This window comes from Amblyomma americanum, chromosome 6 (assembly GCF_052857255.1).
Source record: "Amblyomma americanum isolate KBUSLIRL-KWMA chromosome 6, ASM5285725v1, whole genome shotgun sequence".
NCBI classification, from domain to species: domain Eukaryota; kingdom Metazoa; phylum Arthropoda; class Arachnida; order Ixodida; family Ixodidae; genus Amblyomma; species Amblyomma americanum.
This window is the reverse complement of record NC_135502.1, coordinates 142389897-142408535: the sequence shown is the minus strand read 5'-3', so window position 1 is coordinate 142408535 and position 18639 is coordinate 142389897.

The window sequence follows — 18639 nt, the reverse complement described above, 5'->3', positions numbered from 1 at the left end:
TGCCATACCTAAGTTGCAAAATGCTAGTTGGAGCCACAGCAAAAGGCTAGCTGCATGTACATTCTACGAGAATTAAGATATAAAGCACTATGTGCCTTTATGTATCATTCTGAAAGGATTTCATTTACGGCTGTCCAAGGACTGTGAGCATAATAAAAATGTGAACATTTATCAAGGCATCAAAATTATTTTGAAAAGCAAATGCGAGATCTGCGCAGTATTAAACTGACCTGTTATTGAAAGATTATAGACACTTAATTTTGGTGGCATGTTTTCTTCTCTACAATGATGCAGAAGACACGACTATGCATTAATCACCAGGTGGTATACTTTATAAGTGAATTCTTCTGTAATGCTGCTTCTGTTTTGGCAGCTGAATTATGAATGTGACGTTAAATTGCTTATAGGTCACGTGAGGAGTGAAAAAAGAGCATATCGCTGACATTCGTTGTCATTCCAGCTGTTGAGACCGGATGCCTTTAGCATCGCAGTGAATGAAAATGACAAAGAAGCGATTATGCCGCAGTTTCTTCATGTCTCTCGTGACCTATAAGCATTTTTTGATGTCACAGCATCGTTCGGCTGTTGAAACCTAAACAGCGTGAGAAAGAAATTCGTTTATAAATTATTTAGCGGTCGAACCAGAATACCACATAGAATTATTGGAGTACACGGAAACATTGTATCCATGTATAATAATGCCCTATGCACCATTACAAAGCAGCAAACATTCCCCCATAATTTAGGTGCCCGTACTCCATTAAGCAGCAGGAACAAGAGCAAGACACAAAATTCAAGAATGAGCAAAAGAAAGAGTACCGTAATAATTTCTACTCTGTATGACTAAAATATACTAATAAGAACGCAAATTTCAAGGAGCACTTAATATCTGATACAGAGCAGTTATGAGCAAGTTAATTATCACACATATTGCTGTTTGCAAAAGGGTGCACATTGGTTGGCGTTTCAGTTCTAACCGGTTTGCACTGCCTGCTATTAACCACAAAAAATCTGTACACTAAATATGTGACTCTGCCAAACAAAAGCGCTGATTTCTTTTATTACATATATGTCACTTGTCTTTTCCTGCACTGCTTTTCATGTACACCTTGGTCCACTCATAGGGAATAGAGAGTGGTAAGAATAGGACGCTTTAGAGTTGGCTGTTCGACCATCCTTGTTAGGTAACAACATAAGCTGTGAATGTCACCTGTTACAGCCCCCTTCTTCACTCAACTGCCGCTGCCAACATGCAAATAATTTTACACCTATTCATGGTTTCCTGAGCTGTGCTTAAGTGTTGGCTGGATTCACAATAGGCAGGTTGCTTCTAACAATCTAAGAGATCATCAGAAGCAGGCTGCCAAATTAATTTCTCAAGAAACGTGTGATGTGCTGTAGTATATAAGTGAACAAAAATAAAAATGACAAAAGCCATATCCCGTTTAGAAGAGAAACAAAACAAATATTTCGAAGACCAATCTGTTTCATGTTCGTTGCATTCTTTTATAGTAAATAGTAAGGAGGATAACTGTGCGGTGTTGCATTTGGGTTGCAAGCCCCAAGGGTAGCGTTGGCCTGGCGGCCTGGGGCAAAGCAGGAAACATCCGAAGGTCCCGGCAAAGGAAGAGTCGACTGGCAACAGAACAACTAGTTTATTCTGGCATCGCAAAAGAGCAGCCGGTCAGGGCGACCACGTTACTCGAAGGAAGGAATCGAAGGCTCTCTCTGCGTTCGGGGCAGCGGCTTCTTATACCCTCGGAGTCGAGGGCAAGAGGGAACGGCTTGGGAAGAGTCATCCGATACGGCGACGCTTGAACATGTTCAGGCGTGACGGGCGCGTCCGCCAGGCCGGCGCCGGTCAGACCTCCTCGCCTCCCAGTTGAGGAGCTCCTCTCCCCGGCTGCCGCGCTTTGACAAGCGTGGGCAAAACAAGCACACACACACACGCACGCACGACGACACGTGGCACTGAAACATGCCTGGACGCGCTTGGCGGGAGGCGTTGCGGCAGCGATGAACGAAGCCGCGGCATCCGGTGCATCCGCGCCGGCTATACCGCGCGCTGTAGGCGAGACGTAACAGACCGCCCCGCCGGGAGAAGGAGATCCCGATGGTCAGGGGACTGCATCCGCTGTCCAGAGGGATGTCGCTCGATGATGCTCGTAAACGAATCCGGTCGTCCCTCGACGTTGCTTGAGCGCAGCGCACAGAGAAGGCCTCGTTCTCGGGTTCAGGATCACATAGGACACTGCAAAGTCACTTCGGGAGAGTTGCCATTTTTGTGCTCGTTTCCAGCAAGCGTTAGAACTACGCCGAAACGCAACCGCTCAGTCAGCAAGCACGAGACAACCCTCACTAAGCTCTGCCAGGCTCTTTCCCCTTTTATACTACTGCCTAGTTCCATACAGTAGTCAAGCAGCACTCAGAACGCGTCCACAAATTGGAAAATTGCACTAGAAAGCACATAATCACTTTGAAACACTAAACAAAAGCAATATGTTAAAAATCCTGCCTCAGGAAGAAAACATCAGTAACCAACAATTTTGAGGCGGATTCCTACGTTAGGGGCTTCGACTTAAGCCATCGGCGTTACCGTTGAGACTCCCCTTTTTGTAACGCACCTCAAAGGAATATTGTTGCAAAGCGAGGCTCCAGCGCAGGAGGCGGCCATTTTTGGGAGAGATGTTCTGCAGCCATTGGAGAGGGCAGTGATCCGTCTCAATGATAAACCTCGAGCCGGCTAGGTAGCATGACAATTTCTGAACGGCCCACACGAGACACGCACACTCTTTCTCGGTGGCGCTGTACGCCTGCTCACGACAGGTCAGCTTACGACTAGCATACAGGACGGGGTGTTCCACTTCTCCATTGTCCCTTTGGCACAGTACAACGCCCATGCCTCGCTCACTAGCATCGCACTGAACAACGAACCCTTTGGTATAGTCTGGCGATCGTAGCACAGGCTGGCTTGTTAGGGCGCTCTTTAGGGCGCTAAAAGCTCTCTCCTTTGTCTCGCTCCAGACGACTGTTTGGGGCTCTGTTTTTCTTAGAGCATCCGTCAGGGGAGCCGCGATATCGGAGTACCTGGGGATGTACCTCTGATAGTAGCCGGCGACACCTAAGAACGACCGAATATCGGTCTTCGTGCGCGGTTGCGGGAAGTCTCGCACAGCGGCCACCTTTATTTCAGAGGGGCGGCGACGACCCTGTCCAATCACGTGACCGAGGTAGACAACCTCGGCCTGTGCTAATTGGCACTTGGGAGCCTTGACTGTCAAGCCCGCTTCGCGCAGGCGGGTTAGCACTGCCCGCAAGTGTGCCATATGCTCAGACCAGGATGCGGAGAATATCGCTACGTCGTCTAAATACGGTAAAGCAAATTCTTCCTGTCCCCGCAACACTTTGTCCATGAGGCTTGAAAAGCAGTATGGCGCGTTCTTCAAACCAAAACTCAAAACTTTAGGACGGAATGTTCCCATTGGTGAAATGAACGCCGCATACCTACTAGCCTCCTCTGTAAGTGGAACCTGCCAATAACCCCTGACAAGATCTAGGGTGGAAATAAACTGAGCGCTACTAACTTTCTCAAGGCGCTCCTCGATGTTAGGGATCGGATAAATTTGATCCTTAGTGATGGAATTAAGCCTGCGGTAGTCGACGCAAGGACGAGGTTCCTTGCCCGGTACCTCAACTAAAATCAAAGGGGAGGTATAATCACTCTCACCCGCCTCAATAACACCGAGCTGTAGCATTTTCTTTACCTCAGCCTCCATAATATCGCGCTGGCGGGGTGACACCCGGTACGCCTTGGATCGTACTGGCTCTGGGGAGGTAAGTTCTATATCATGAGTAAGGACAGAAGTCCTACCAGGCCTCTCAGAGAACTGACCTTGAAACTCTTGTAAGAGTTGGTGTAATTCGGTTTTCTGCTCAGGCGACAGCGGTGCTTTAATGATTAAGTCACTAATAACCTGATCAGTGTCTTCCCTGTTCGTCACTGAGCTTAGTCCCGGAAGCTCGACCGGAAGCTCTTCTAACTTTCCCGTGTCGTGCATTTCCTCTCCAGTACCTGGTGCCTTCAACGCTACAGGCTCAATTTTATCCAGTTCGGACGTGCTCTGGATATCAGCTTGCTGCGCCTCCGACCCTTTTTCATTGTTTTCAATTTTATCCAGTTCGGACGTGCTCTGGATATCAGCTTGCTGCGCCTCCGACCCTTTTTCATTGTTTGACAACGTCGGCCCCTCAACTACCGCCTTTGCAGCGAGCTCCCGAACTCCTGATCTGGTTAAGGCCTGAACGCTAGCCTCACCAAACAAAAGCCCCTTCTCGCGCAGGAGGTGATCGGACCTGTTCGAAAATAGGTACGGGTACTGGGGGGGCAGCCTAGATGACACTACGGCCTCCGTCTCAAGTGCTCCGAAAGGTCCTTCAATAAGCACTTTTGCTACGGGCAGACACACGCTATGAGCTTCCACGGCTTGCTTGATCCATGCGCGCTCGCCCGTGAACATATCGGGTTCTACGTAAGAGGGGTGAACTACATCCATTGTAGCTGCGGAATCACGAAGCACTCGGCACTCTTTCCCGTTCACGAGGAAGTCTCGCATGTAAGGCTCGAGAAGCTTCATGTTCTCGTCAGTGCTACATAATGACAAACACACGACTTCTCTTTTTGTTTCTGGACACTGCGCCGAAAAGTGACCCGGCTTCTGGCACGTATAACACACGCGCGCTTGCCTCGCCTCGAACCGCTTTCTGCGTTCGGCTTCGGCTGCCGCCGTCTCCTTACGTTCGGTCGGACTGCTTTCACTCGCATCCGCACTACGCGTGTCCCCCCTTGCTCTCATGGGTGTGAACTTCGGCCTCTCAGACTTGGAGCCAAATTCACCCTTTTGACCGTCCTTAGCTCCGCGAGCCCGACGCGTCACAAACTCCTCGGCTAGCTCGGCGGCTTTAGCCACTGTACTAACGTCTGGCCTATCCAAGACCCAGTACCGCACGTTCTCAGGTAACCGACTATAAAACTGTTCCAGCCCGAAACACTGCAGAATTTTCTCGTGGTCACCAAACGCTTTCTCTTCTTTGAGCCACTCCTGCATGTTTGACATAAGCCTGTAGGCAAACTCTGTATATGACTCATTTCTGCCTTTTTCATTTTCCCGAAACTTCCGACGGAACGCCTCCGCTGACAGCCTGTACTTTTTTAGCAGACTTGATTTCACTTGGTCGAAATCCTCTGCCTCCTCTCTCTTCAAGCGAGCGACTACGTCGGCCGCCTCGGCGGGTAACAAAGTGAGCAAGCGCTGTGGCCACGTTTCCCGAGAGAACCCCTGCTTCTCGCACGTTCGCTCAAAGTTAACCAGGAACAAACCAATGTCCTCTCCAAGCTTAAACGGCCGCATCAGGTCAGTCATTTTGAACGATACCCGTTCTCCTGCACCGTGTGCCTGACTTCCATTACGAGCGCGTTCCATCTCTACCTCGAGACGCTTCATTTCCAAAGCGTGTTGACGGTCGCGCTCTTCTTTCTCTTTCTCTTTTTGTTCTTTACGTTCTCGCTCCTCTTTCTCTTTTTGTTCTTTACGTTCTCGCTCCTCTTTCTCTTTTTGTTCTTTACGTTCGCGCTCGTCTTTCTCTTTTTGTTCTTTACGTTCGCGCTCGTCTTTCTCTTTTTGTTCTTTACGTTCGCGCTCCTCTTTCTCTTTTTGTTTCCTCTCCTCAATGGTCTCAAGGCATTCCGACAGCTCGTCATCCTCAGCCTCCAACTCAAGAATCGCCCTTAGCAGTTCTGGTTTTCTGAGTTTGTCTGAGACATCAAGACCCAACTCTCTTGCAAGCTCCAGCAATTTCGGTTTGCGCAACGACTTCAAATCCATGGCTGCTCCGAATGCTGCTTTCTCTACTGCCTACTATTGTCTTGCCGCAAACTAACCCGGCAGCAACGACAACCACAATTACCAGCTCTGTTTCTGACACTAACAAAAGCCTGGCAAAACTCAGAAGAAGAAAGTCCCGCACTCACCAAACCTCGCAGCCACGAATTCAGCGCAGTCGTTCCGCTGCAGGCAACCAGTCATCACACAGGGCTCGTTGCACTGCTCCCGGATGGTCGTTGTGCTGCTCAGCATACAGTTGACCGCATATCTTCGCTGCTGGCCTCCGTTGTCGGGATCTCACCGCTGGCAACCAGTTGTTGCATTTGGGTTGCAAGCCCCAAGGGTAGCGTTGGCCTGGCGGCCTGGGGCAAAGCAGGAAACATCCGAAGGTCCCGGCAAAGGAAGAGTCGACTGGCAACAGAACAACTAGTTTATTCTGGCATCGCAAAAGAGCAGCCGGTCAGGGCGACCACGTTACTCGAAGGAAGGAATCGAAGGCTCTCTCTGCGTTCGGGGCAGCGGCTTCTTATACCCTCGGAGTCGAGGGCAAGAGGGAACGGCTTGGGAAGAGTCATCCGATACGGCGACGCTTGAACATGTTCAGGCGTGACGGGCGCGTCCGCCAGGCCGGCGCCGGTCAGACCTCCTCGCCTCCCAGTTGAGGAGCTCCTCTCCCCGGCTGCCGCGCTTTGACAAGCGTGGGCAAAACAAGCACACACACACACGCACGCACGACGACACGTGGCACTGAAACATGCCTGGACGCGCTTGGCGGGAGGCGTTGCGGCAGCGATGAACGAAGCCGCGGCATCCGGTGCATCCGCGCCGGCTATACCGCGCGCTGTAGGCGAGACGTAACAGCGGGATATAAACAGCCAACTCAAAGCACACACTTGAAATACGCAAACGCTTGATATGAGGTTTGCCTTTCTAACCATGCTGCTGTGAACATATTTAGTTTGTAATTCAGATCTTTTCAATGATTGCATTATTCTGAAAATAAAAATTGGCCACAGGAGGCAGTTAGTTGATCCCGGCACTTCAAGCTATTCCAGATGTGATTTTCATTGGGCATATCCCGCAGTAAAATAATTCATTTGCATAGACACCATTATTTTCTATCATAAATTGTGCTGATGTCTTGCAGTAAGCTGATGATGTGACCTGGCTGACAGATGGTGAGGTGCGTTGTTCTTGTCTGTGCAGAGATGAGGAGGTATCAGGTAGGCGCCACCCATGCTTGCCAGTCTGAAGTACCCAGATGTCTGCGTATAGGCCAAAGAAAAAAACCTGTCAGTGAGACCGAGCACACAACTGCTTTCACACTAAAGCAAACAGAATCAACAATCAGATCAGTATGTTTAAGCAGTAGCATTCTGGTCATCTAGCTTTGAAAAGGTTGCCAACAGCACAATACAGAAGGTACAACTTCAAAATAAATGCAATGTACCCTTAGAAAAGAACTGTAAACACCATCCAGCTCTGACTGATACCCCCGCCATATTGAACTATTCCATGACAATGAATAATAGTATTAAATTAGCCTGTGGCAATATTCTTCTCATACATAAAATATTTATTGCCATTATAATACATGACATTCACAATCACTTGTTTTTAGAGAATTAATTCACATTATGTGTTTTCCAAGTGACCAGTTAATAGCAGTAAGAAAATTAGAGCCAGTGAAAACTGTGAGAACAGCTGTCACTCAACCTCCATAGTTGATAGGCAGCACAGAGCATCTACATCTGGGTCTCTCAGACTGGTGCCGCAAACACAGTAATTGCAGTTACTTAACATATGACAAGGCAGTGATGCCGTGGACCCCCTTTGTTAAGGAGGAGAGAACTTCATAAATTGTGATGTTGCTCCATTTAGAAAACTTCTCGGTTTCCTGCTCCAATAACGCTGAGTTGATACGGCTGAAATTGTTGCGAAAGAAAAGTAGGTGTATTAACACTGTCAAATTACTTTTCAAACTGCTAACCCGTATAACCCTTTACCTACATTTAAATGACTCCATTCAGTTACAGGCACATTAAAAAATCCCGATATCCTAGGACTCTGGTAGTGATATCAATAAGGCATTGTTTCAGTTGCTGCAGAAAAGCAATGAAATTACAGCCAAGCAAAAGAATCAGCGCCAATACCACAGACATGACAAAACACAATGTAAAATAGTAAGCTTTTTACGGCAAGACACTACAGAACGAGTGGAAGCTCCACTTACACACATATCTCGGCGAAATTTAGGTGCCAGTACTTCTCTCATTGAAGAATTGCACGTGTCACCATTGCACACATAAAGTCCTTTGAAATAAAATTATTTAAAAGCACAGTCGAAAAAACATTATGCCCAGTTTGCCATAGTACGGCCCAATGTGTGCAATTACAGAAACGGAAGCATTCCCAGCACAGTGCAGCGACATGTTGGAAGGTGTAATGGTGTGTTACTAGTTTTTTTCCTTCGTAGAGGTTCATTACTGCAGCAGTTCGAAGTATGCTTGAAATGCCAGAAAATAAACCAATCAACCAAATCCAGCGCCCACAAAATGCGTAATGCTCTCGGTGAGCGAACAACGCCGAAAAGAAATTCAGAAAAGTTATTTTTGTTATACCCTGTACACACGCACACATACAAGCACAAGCACGAAAAACTAAACGCCGAGAACCACTGCCACTGAGAAGCATACGTCGTTCCAACAGAGTGCTTTCCACGCGTTGGTCCCATTCATCGCAATGACTCGGTCTGTGCGCACGACGTCGTGATCTTGAACCGGAAAAGGTATGCACACGACGCGACCTTAGCGCCCTCAGCGGCGCTGGCGGCGGCGCGCGCTCGAAGAATGTTCGGGTCGGTCGCCGGCCGCCGCGACTACTCGATTAAAATCGGCGGCCGGACGTACTACTGCTTGGCGCGGCGTCGTGAACTTCTGCTGGAGTTGCAATCTGTAAATAAAGCGATGTGCGGTGGCAATTCCTTTGCGCTTTTACGGGGGTACCCGAATTGCTGACAGCGAGATTCGTGACAGTTGCGCTGAAAAGCACAACGTCGTGATCGTGCCGTATTGCCCCGAATCAGAATTAACTGACATCCCTTTACTGTTGAAGAATATTTGGCTCGGCCGCCGCAACGCCGTGGTCGTGCCGTTTTGCTCAGAATCAGAACTGACACGCCTTACAACAGTAATATACCCCGACCCGTCGTCGTCGTCGGGCTGACTCGCGCGCGGAACTCGACCTTCGGTTGGTGGTCCTCATCACATTTAACTGCAGTCATAGACTGTACGACAGCAGCTTATAACTGTTTTTCTAGCTGTGCTACATTCTCTGTTCGGCGAAGCGGCTGCCTGCCTGGAGCAGTGTGAAGTACGCGTACAGCTACTTTATAAGTTTTGAAAACTGTCACATAAGTTCTAGTCGTTCACAATGAAAAAGCATAGCCAGGCATGCGAGGAAACAGTGGTAAAGTAGAACTACAATTTTCCGGCAATTTCTCAGAAGTAACAATAATAATTATTTCTTTTCATTAAGTAAAAGTGCAGTGTGTGGCATAACTCGTAACCGCAACTCCTGTACGTGCCCGGCGGGCCCAAACTCAATTTGCATGTATCCGGCTTTCGTAAGTCCGCTGCTGCTGCGGCCGAACATGTTTGCAAAGGAAAATTAGATGTGTACAAGGAAGCGGGTGAGCATCACGGCGCTGACCGCACCCGCCGCAATCGATCAGTATATATCGCCAGCATGGGCAGCGGTGGCGGCACACAGCGCCGAGCTGTCCGGCCGCCGATTTGAGTAATGTGACTACGACGAGAAAGCAGTCTCCGTGACCGTCTGTGAGCCATGTTTGGCGCCGTAGTAGGGGGCACGGGCTCGACAGCCGGCAGCCGAACCCGAACAGTCTTCCTCGAGCACCCGCCGCTGAGGGCGCTAAGGTCGCATCGTGCGCATACCTTTTCCGGTTCAAGATCACGACGTCGTGCGCACAGGCCGAGCCCATCGAAATAGTGAAGGCATATATACCATGAGATCAAAAATATGCGACTACACCACATATCGCAACTTCATCGCTGCGGAGAAGCTATAGGCGTGAAGCGATGGTTTTCATTGCTGTGTGACTGGCTCGCGGTCACGTGAAAACAGCGCACTTGCGGAAGCCTGTTGCGTCGAACTCGAACCTCTACTGCACTCCGAAGAAGTTGTCAGAAAATACCCAGCATCATTTACAGCACTTCACGCACCCTACCACAACATTTTGAAATAAAGAAAATTTCAAGCACTATACTCACATTCTTAAGCAGTCCCGCCAGGTCGTTCTTTCTTCCACGTTGTTGCCGGCGTTGTCACGGCGTGGTGCAAGGCGAAATACGACGTCTTCCCATATCCACAGAACAGCTTCAGGCACTTCAGAAGGTCTTCCGAAGCGCACAAGTCGCACACCATTTTTTTAGCGCATTCAGAGAACCACAGCATGAAAAGGCCACGCAAGGCGCAACACGAAACGCAACGTTATTAGACAACAAAACAACGCCCGAAATGCAACCCGGCCACAAAAAGAACATGGCGCCGCAGCTGGCGACTTAGAGGATTGGACAGGATTGGCTTCGACTGGCTTTTTTCGCCGCGGCACCAGGCTGGAGTTTCGGTTTTCTTCGGACCCGGTTACTCTTGGGAACGAAAATTCATTTTCGCGTCAGGACTCATAATTAGGAGCAGTGCTGGTAGACTATTGGGCCTCTTTCCTGTAGCAGCCTCCAGTTTTAACTACATATTACCATGGCTGGAAAGGAATGCGCCGGGTGTGACCATTATAAGCCTCTCCACAATACATTGTCGGGCTTGCTTGAGGGAATCGTCAGTGTTGGCTTCGCGCCTAGGCACAGATGTGCTTGACAAGCCTGTGGACATTCCTTTCACACAGCAATTTGGCAGCGATGTACTTAATGTGCTTGATCCCTACCCAATAAGTCTTGAGAACGAGACTGCATGTTCTCGCGTGTGGCCGGGGCCTGCTGGGACGACGGGGGAATCTGTGTGGGCATGACCCTTCATTTGCAAAACTCTCAAAGTCAGCTTCTCTTTACAGCGGAAGAGATGTTTACCGTTCAGGCCAAACCTGTTTTAGGGGCAGATCGGGCGCCGCGCTGGAGAAATGTATTGTCAAAAAATGCCGCGCGCCTTTTGTGCACACGCTTCTGGTTTATGTTGTTGCGGCAACAAAGGGATTAGGCGATGATCTGCCAAGACATTTATGCGCAGGTGAATGCACCCTCAACCACGCTGCAATCGCGAGGGAATGGTGAAACGCAGCTTTGCCAGTCCTCAGCGCTGCACCGAACACCTGCCCCTAAGACGGGCCGCGAAGATGTAGTACAAGTGTTTTTGCTATGCAGGAAAGGTGACTACCGAAGTTTTGGAACTGTTCTGCTAATACTGCACCAAATTATTGTCCTTTAGTGCGTCATGTGCTTGGTCGACAAACACCGCTCGTGGTAGAACAGGTGCGTAATGTTTATGCTATACACAGGACGTTACGGAAAAAATTAAGGCCCTTTTTTTCTTTTCGCCGAAGCAAAAATAGGATATAACTTATGCAGACAGAAATCAAGACGAGCTCTTAAAATGTTGAATGCAGTAACTTCGGCGATGAACAAGGCTACTCCTATTCGCGCTCATTAGTCAGTATAATGAGAGCTGATCATATTTTGCCGTTCATCGAGGAAAAATATTTGTTTACAGATATTTGTATGCTTTAATTGTTTATCCCGTTTCTGGAGATTTCAAGCGATCGCAATGGCAATGAGGTTGAGCTGTACTAGAGCCTACAATGTCACTGTACATGAGTTCTGCCGAGTTCTTTTTCGAGGTCAGTGGTGGGCTCAGTGGTGTCTTTTGAAATTGTAATGCTACATGTTTGCATTGACTTATTTCTAGTGTGACCAGGTGCAGTTTGGTTTAACATTTTACCGCGTTTTTACCTCGAACGGAGCGAACTTAAACAGTGAAGACAGCGAAGAATATCTATAAAATATGGCTCATAAAGACGCTATACCGAGAGAATTCAGTACATGACTGCGAATGGAGCGAATTCATTCAGCGAAGGCACGAAACAAGATTTTTAAAACAGGCTCGCAATGATATATTTACACGGTATTTATTTATTTAGACCTCAAATGCCCCTTGGGCAGGCGTTTTACATGAGGAATAATGAAGTCTTCCAGAGACAATTCTATTGAATCTGTTTTGAGTGTGAACGGAGCGAGTTCATATAGCGAAGGCACAAAACAAGCTCTATAAAATTCGACTCAATATGAAGCCTTACAAAGGGAATTCTATAGAATTTGTTTGACTGCGAACAGAGCGAGTTCGTACAGCGAAGGCTCAAAACAAGTTTTATAAATTTTGGCTCATGATGAAGCCTTATTGAGCCAATTCTTTAGAATCCCTGTTGACTGCGTACAGAGCTAGATTTTATAGTAAGGTCACGTTAAAGATTAAATAGAATGCTCAATGAGCTGGCTCGATAGGCAGCGAGTTCCTATAGAGATCCTTTGGAATCATTAGGCTCCCTATACAGGTTCAAAAGAAATTCGATATTCATTTTTGTAAGGGCACGCTCGATTACAGCGAATGCCAGCTTGAATTGTCGGCCTGAGGACAAAAAATCGATATTTCTTTACAGGAGTTGATCTTATCACACGGAACAAGAACAGCACAGCCTTCATGAAGGTCTATTTGCCCTCATAAAGGTCTCATTGTGTCAAGTAAAACATTGCGTCTAGAACTCATGAGCCGGAGCAAACGCTCTTCAGAAATGTCAACCGTCGGGTAGTTACCATGTATTCAACTTACAATGTACATCTTCTTTCTACTCACCTGAAAACAATGAAAAGGGTCAATGTTCTCGATAATCCTGAGTTTAAAATGGCTTCACATTGGGTTCTTTAACCAGAGTTCTTTAACTGCAAAGACTGTTCATTTTCGAATCTAGAAACCCCATCCGACATGCTCAGAATTCACTTTATTGAGTTCAGGTTTGCGTTGCATCGTGTACTTCCATTCACTTATGCATTCTTGGTTATCGATAAAAGTGATATTAAGTATGTAATTTCTCTAACTGCCGATGCTACATTGCAGAAAGCAACACTCAGATTGAATGCTTTGCTCTGCGTGCGACGTCAATACCCGCAACAGACGCGGCACTTTTCATTCCATATTATGCCGTTAATGGAAAATCCGAAGAGAGACATGCGCTAAGAGCAGCTCCGTAGTGGCGAGCTCCAGAATAATTGAGACCTCTTAGGATCTTTTAGTGTGCACTGAATCCGCAAAGCAACCAAAAGCGTTTTCTCGCATTTCGTCCTCATCGAAATGGGACCCCTGCAGGCTGGTTCGATAGTGCTACCCCGGGGTCGGCAGCCGAACTCCAGAGGCGCTCAGCCACAGCCGTTGGTTATTTTCACACTAAATAATAGCCTGTTCGGTTTTATATAGCTACTCTTGCGAACGAAATCAGTTTGCTAAGAGGAAAGATATCAGATCTCATTCTATTCAGTGCATTGACTGTAATAAGAATGAAAGAGTATTCAAGAAAATGACATGCCTCATGTACTCTACAAATGGCAAGTAATGGGTATTCTACAAACGCGCAGCCACAAAACAAAAAATATAGGTTATCTTCACATTCATAAAGAGTACACTAAAGCTCCGTTCATTGAAGGCGCTGTTTTGGTTCGAGAAAGCAGTGGTAACATTTCCTTGTTTCGCCCAACAATAACCATGCAGCGTCATGTTCAACATCCTACAGCGGCGGGCTCAATCACAGGTTTAATGCCGGTACGAAAGAGCAATATGCATTTATGCCATGAATAGCGCTAACCTTGATAGAATGACCTGGGGCAGAGAGGCGACGAAAAGGTCGAGCACTTAGGTTTTCATTCTGAAAAAAAATAAAAAAACACCTGCATGGCAGCAAGGAGAAGCATGGATACTTAGTTCAATAGCTCTATTTCAGCAGCAAATAGCAGGCACTCTTATGACACATCATTTTAAATATTTGCTGGGTGGTGCCTCCGATGCCGTCGAAAGGCAACCGGTGCTGCATGGCATGAGGCGCAAACACTCCTAGTTACAGTTTGTAAAGGGTATGGCCGACCGCTTTCAATCCAGCCGAATTCCAAATGAATAAATAAGGGGTTCTATCCTCAGGTTAAAGGTACACAGGACAATGTCGCCAATTCGTGATCGCAGGTATGCACGGTAAGTGTGCGGGCCCACAAAGGCTCTATAGCAGAATGCCGCGAAGACACGAACCTTTCGACTGGGTTAGCTGGCACAATTGCAAGAACACACCGCCTTAGTGCGAAGGCTGGTTCCTGTCCTTAACATAGTAGTGAATATGACCAACGAGTTGCATGGACCGCTACAGGGTAGCAGTCCGTGCGGAGTGCCACTTCGCGGAGCGCGATTATGTAACCACTCCTTGCATATAGGCCGTGCCTCGCGGATAGCGATAACCTCTTCAAAAGAGAAACGCTACGGGCATGCACTCATGCGCGACAAATCCATCAGGTGCAAAGTGTGAGGAACACGTGCTTATTACACTTAGGGGTACATAATTGTCAGTGAATCTTTCTTTCTCTCCAGCACACCTTTAAAATGCTTCTCAGGCAGTGGTTTCCGAAATCAGACCAGGGCAGGTACGAATGAAATCGACTCCAAAACACATTATGATGAAGAATGCCTCAAAACACTTTGCGAGTTTTCATACCATAACATAAAAGGCCCGTAACTATTCTCTACGCACTATAAGTACTGAGCTCAAGTGCTGTATATAACAGTGTCAATAAATGTGATGTCCACGCTTTCAAAACAATTGACAGATGGGCATGCTGGTGTAACGTCATTGTACATCTGCAGCTCATTAAGATGACCGCAGAACTAGAAGGCAGGCACATGCATTCACAAGGGCACCGGCACAATTAGAATACAGGGGAACTTATTGAAAAACAAAAACCCGAGTGCTTGAGCCAGTCTCTCTTAGCATGCATAAATGTGGGGTGGCCTACTTGGATAATCGATTTGCGTTTGCATTGAGGCGCGCACGAGCTTGTTGTAAGTGATCTGCACACAGTTCACGCTTTTCGTTGTACCATGCACCTCATCTGCTTCCCTCTCCTTTGTATTTGCTCTCAGCGCACTGTGCAAGTATAATGGAAGTTTCTGCATTCCGAAGAGCAGCATCAAGAACCAGGAGGCGTTCTAACTTGATTCATAACGACGGTAAAAGTTCGAAAGGTGGAACAGCAGATGCAGGATGGCACGTTGCATTCACTGATGTCGACAATTTGCGCGGCAGGTGATTCAAAACACTCTGATCTAGATATTTCGCACCATATGGTGGCTTTCGCTATCGCAAGAACACTCATTCTTTCGTTTTTATCGGTTCATAACGAGTGCGGCTAATATTTCATTAAGCGGATATTCTAGCCGCAGCGATATGGTGGGGCGGGGCCATATAACACAACACAGGATAACCTTTTGTTATGTGCAGCGAATCAGAGATTGCATATCATTTTTATCTTTTTTCCCTACCTTAGCTAACCTCCTTTCGTCTCTTCTCTAACACTGGGCTTTGATCAGGCTAAAGACGCTAGATTTTTACGCTGGAAGCTCCGACCTGACTTCGCGTGGCTTAGCTTGGCGCGGCGCGGCGCTGCTCGAGTTGCTTGCTGCGCGGAGAAGGCACCAACCACCCCACAGCGCCACGGTAGAACTAGCCGCCTATGGGGTGCGCGAAGCTGCTCAGTCAGTGCTAACGAAAAAAAAGAAGAGAGAAAAGACAGAGGAGAGGGAGTCGCCTTGGCGTTTCCGCAGCGTTGAGGACAATGGCTTCCCATTGGCACACGAGCCATCTCGAGAAGAGGCCCGGAAATCGAAAGCGTTCGGGATGGTGCGTGGCCACACATGCCGTTGTTCTCCGTAGCCGGCCGTTACGCCTTAGGCTTTCCCTCTCATTTTCCTTCTTTTCTCATCCACGCATACAAACATACATATGCCGCAAGACCATCTTGCCCTGGCTACTACTTCGACTTTCACTGAGTCTGTACGTTTACAATTCGCCTTGTGTGTTGCACCGCGCTCCACAATCCTCACTCTTCAGCCCCTTCCCCTCGCGTTTCTTCTTTGTGCACACCGTCCACTCCCCGCCCTCCCCTCTCCTGCTCTTGCTTGTGTACGCACCCACAGAAAGCTTTGACTTGGCCGGAGATGGCTACGACTTCCATCCCTGAGCTACGTTTCTTTTTTCTTCTTCTTTTTGTTCCCACCGATTCCTGCCTTGACGAAGCTTCACATAAAAGTTGTGAGAAGGAAACGGCTTCCAGGCAGCAAAGAAAAGTAGGGAGGGGTTAATAAGGCTAAATAAGATGACGTGTTGAAGACCAGAGACAAAAGAAGACGCCCTGAACTTGGTTTGCGCAGCTAAAGCCGACGATAAAAAATTGAAAGGCTCGCGTTTGCGCTCGCATTTAAAGGGGTGAGGCCGCGTCTCCAACGCTTCAATTCATCGGTTTTGCAAAGTAATTATCGTGTTACACTCGACTTTTTACAGACTCGCTGAGTTCCAATTATTGCCTGTTGCGCACTTACATGCATTTAGCAGAAAGAAGTCACCGTCTAACTTATGGCTACATCCAGCGTACTCAATTAATGCAAAACTTTGTGGAAGTAAGCCTCACAGCGCCCTATCCTTCATTTTTGCTCTCGCTTCACACGACAGGTAATCATTATCATCTTCAGACAGACTACGCCCCTTTCGAAACAACGATCTCTTCAACTGGTCTCCAATTCGCGATGGCCGCCGCGGTGGCCGAGTGGTTATGGCACTCGGCTGCTGGCCCGAAAGACGCGGGTTTGATCACGGCCGCGGAGGTCGAATTTCGATTAAAGCAAAATTCTAGAGGACCGTGTACTGTGCGATGTCAGTGCACGTTAAAGAACCCCAGGTGATCGAAATTTCCGGAGACCTTCACTACGGCGTCTCTCATAGCCTGAGGCACTTTGGGACGTTGAACCCCCATAAACCAAACCGAACCAATTCGCGATGTCTGACACCAGACGCAGTTACCCTTTCCCAGAAACTTTTTATCCTCATATGTGACGTGTGCAGCACAATATGGAGACCTAAAATTCAAGTTAGAAAACACAGCACTCTGTCATCTTTACTTTAAAAGACCCTTATTTGACAAAAACTAATGCTGTCTGCATACGTATTCTTGTTTAGTTCTCGCGTAAGTTAAAATAATTTAGTAAAGTTTGAAAACATCAAAAGAAAATATAAAAGGTTGCAAAGCATTGCAGAACAATGTTTGAAATCTTTGCGAGCAAATTACAGCATTGAAATCTTGTTGACCACCTTTTTTAATAATAACTGGAAATGCTACCATAACATTCCACATGCAGGCACTTTTTCCTAATTGTACGATCACCAAAATCCGATCACTTAACTATACAATTTCTCTTTGTACCACTATTTAAGACGGCGCATTGCTAATAACACGTATTTTCTTCATGAAATGGCTAACAGTCAGCCGAGCTACAAAGTATGCAGCCCAAGAAACGTCATTAAATGGCACATTAAAACACCCGGAGCAACATATGAATGCCAAACACTTGAAAACATACTGTGACGTTTGCTAAATACCCTTTCTATAAAACAATAATTCCCCATAAACCACCACGCACAAGAGTCGTTTGGACATTTTTTTTTACTGACTTACACTCCACTGCGCTTGTAAAGCAAATGAACTGTACTAATACTTAATTTTAATACATATTGTATGTCATTTCATTTCTCTTACGAGAAGTAAGTATCAGAATTCTGTGTAACCATGTATAACGCGCAGGTGGTATAATTTCTAGGTACCAACTGTTTTGTTATCAAAGTTGGCAGCTGGATGTCCATAGCCTAGTGAAGCTGTCCGACAGGCAGCTTTTCTAAGTGCGCCCTGCGACCATGTACATATTGGTGGTGAAATGAAGCTTAATATTGTTATATTAAAAAAAATGTTTTTTTTTTGCTATGACGCCGGTGACAATGCTTATAGATCCGATCATCGGACAAAAGACATGCTTGAGGTGTGCCATGTGATGGGGACTACTTAAATGCTTCTCATTTTAAGAATGGTGTGCAGCAGCATGTTAGCACTTGTCTGTATGCCCCAAAAGCAAGATCTGCAAAAATGCTGTTGTTGGTTGCTATCATCCTTTTTCTTAAAACTCGTTCGTGAAGCAAGTTAAAAAAAAACTGAGCAGTCCGGCTGCTGTAAACACACAAAATCTGTAGGAGGTCAGAGTTGTAAATTTTTAACCGTTGTACGCTTCCTATTTTTGCTGGGTTAGCATTAGCAGCCACTCCACGATAAAAACGAGCCTGGCATCCGGCGGCGTTGAATATTCAAGTGTAGAGAGGAATTCTTCCCTCTGCACTTATAACGGAAAGGAAGCAGAGGCGAGAAGATGGATGCGACAAGAATAACCAAGATGGTGGCTGCTGTGAAGGGAGGAGGTTCGGACACGGGGCAGAGAAATGCACAACGCTTGGGCAGTTGCCGCGGGAACAACATGGCAAGTGGCTACGGTGTGGAAGCTGGAGGACCAGTCAGACGTTGTTAATCAGCTCACACTGATTTATTTATTGATTTATTTCAGAATACTGCAGGCCAATGCTTGGCCCAATCATTATTGCTCTAAG